The following is a 1495-nucleotide window of genomic DNA, read 5'->3' as shown; positions in this document are numbered from 1 at the left end:
CCCTTGAGAACTCTTTTGTGCATTGACAATACGTAAAATGATTTTGTAGAACTTTTATATAATATCGTAATATTCTTTGGCCCATACAAAACACATTCTGGAAACACTGAATGACTGTTACATTCACCATATCTGATTAGTCATGGAACACATTTGATGGCTAAATAAACCCAAGGTCAAGGCGTAGATTATTTTAAAAAATGTTGGTTGCCACTGACATATCGAAATGTGTTCAGTACAAGCGTAGACATACGAAAGATAAACAGCTCGATTTTCTAAGCCATCGCCCTATTGATTTGAAATCATATTAATGCTCAAGCTTAAATTCTACGTTGTTATCCATAATCCTAGTGTTTGCTGTCAAAAAAGTAAATTGGTGGCGACGGACGGCAATTCTTACACTCGGGGTCCCTCCGATAGGCTACTGAATGTTTACTTTAAGGTTGACAGCTCGAGTTTATTCATCAGTTGTACATATTAGAAAAAATCGAAAAGTTGTTTTATATTTTTTAATTATAAAACTTTAACTTTGGGAAGAAACTGAGATCCTGTGATCCATTCCAATAGATATTGACAAAAAAAAAAAAAAAAAAAAAAAAAAAAAAAAAAACTTCCATTCGGCCCATAAAGCGTGAGAGCGGAAGGGTGAAAAATCGCTGATAGCGAGAGGAAGGCTCCTCATGAACTGCCTAATTTTTCTTCTTGGGAGTTTAAGCTTTTGTGGGTAATCCTAAATTTGTATACAAATATGAAACTGGGTATAACTTCTTTTCGGCCACACACTCAGGAACGGTCCCTTTCAAGAGAAAATCGATTTTGACTTCGAGGACATGGGAGTGGGGGCTTTCCGTGTGTGTGTGGGAATGTCACAAAATTTAAAGGTTTATAAAGCATATGTCCGTAAGAATCAATTTGATCATGCTTCCTTGTTTATGAAATTCGAATAAAACAAAATAACGTTGTTTGGTTATTCTTGATCACTTTTTACTGTGGCGTTGAAGTTTCCAAGGTCATTTCTTACAAAATATTTACAGTGATTTTTTTACAATGAAGATGAGGTTACTTCTATGTATATCAACGACAGGAAATGTATAAATGAAAGTTGTCTCATACGTACTAAAACTAGATAACACGATATCAATACTTAAAAAAATTAATAACCGTAATGTTTCTTCTAGCACCCAAAGAATTTTAATTGATTCTCTCATGAACTATAAATAAATTAAATATATGTGGATTAAGATTTGTGTTCCACCAAGGAGTAAAACCTGGGAGTCGGTGGCCTCGACAAAACATTCGCGCCTAATAGCTTTTGAGATGGAATCTGCATTAGAGATGAGATGCTCGTCTCTCAGAACTGAATGTTAAGGTTGTTGATTGCAAGGGTGTTGTTAAGGATGTGACTGGAGACTCCCTTGAGATGAGTCGTTCTCAAGTGGCTGATGCTCCTGCAGGTGATCCTAGAACCTGCTCTGACCGTCTTGTTCCTAAAATT

Source organism: Penaeus vannamei, unplaced genomic scaffold (genome assembly GCF_042767895.1).
Source record: "Penaeus vannamei isolate JL-2024 unplaced genomic scaffold, ASM4276789v1 unanchor972, whole genome shotgun sequence".
NCBI lineage: Eukaryota > Metazoa > Arthropoda > Malacostraca > Decapoda > Penaeidae > Penaeus > Penaeus vannamei.
The sequence above is the reverse complement of the archived record's forward strand: the minus strand, read 5'-3'. Positions refer to the sequence as shown.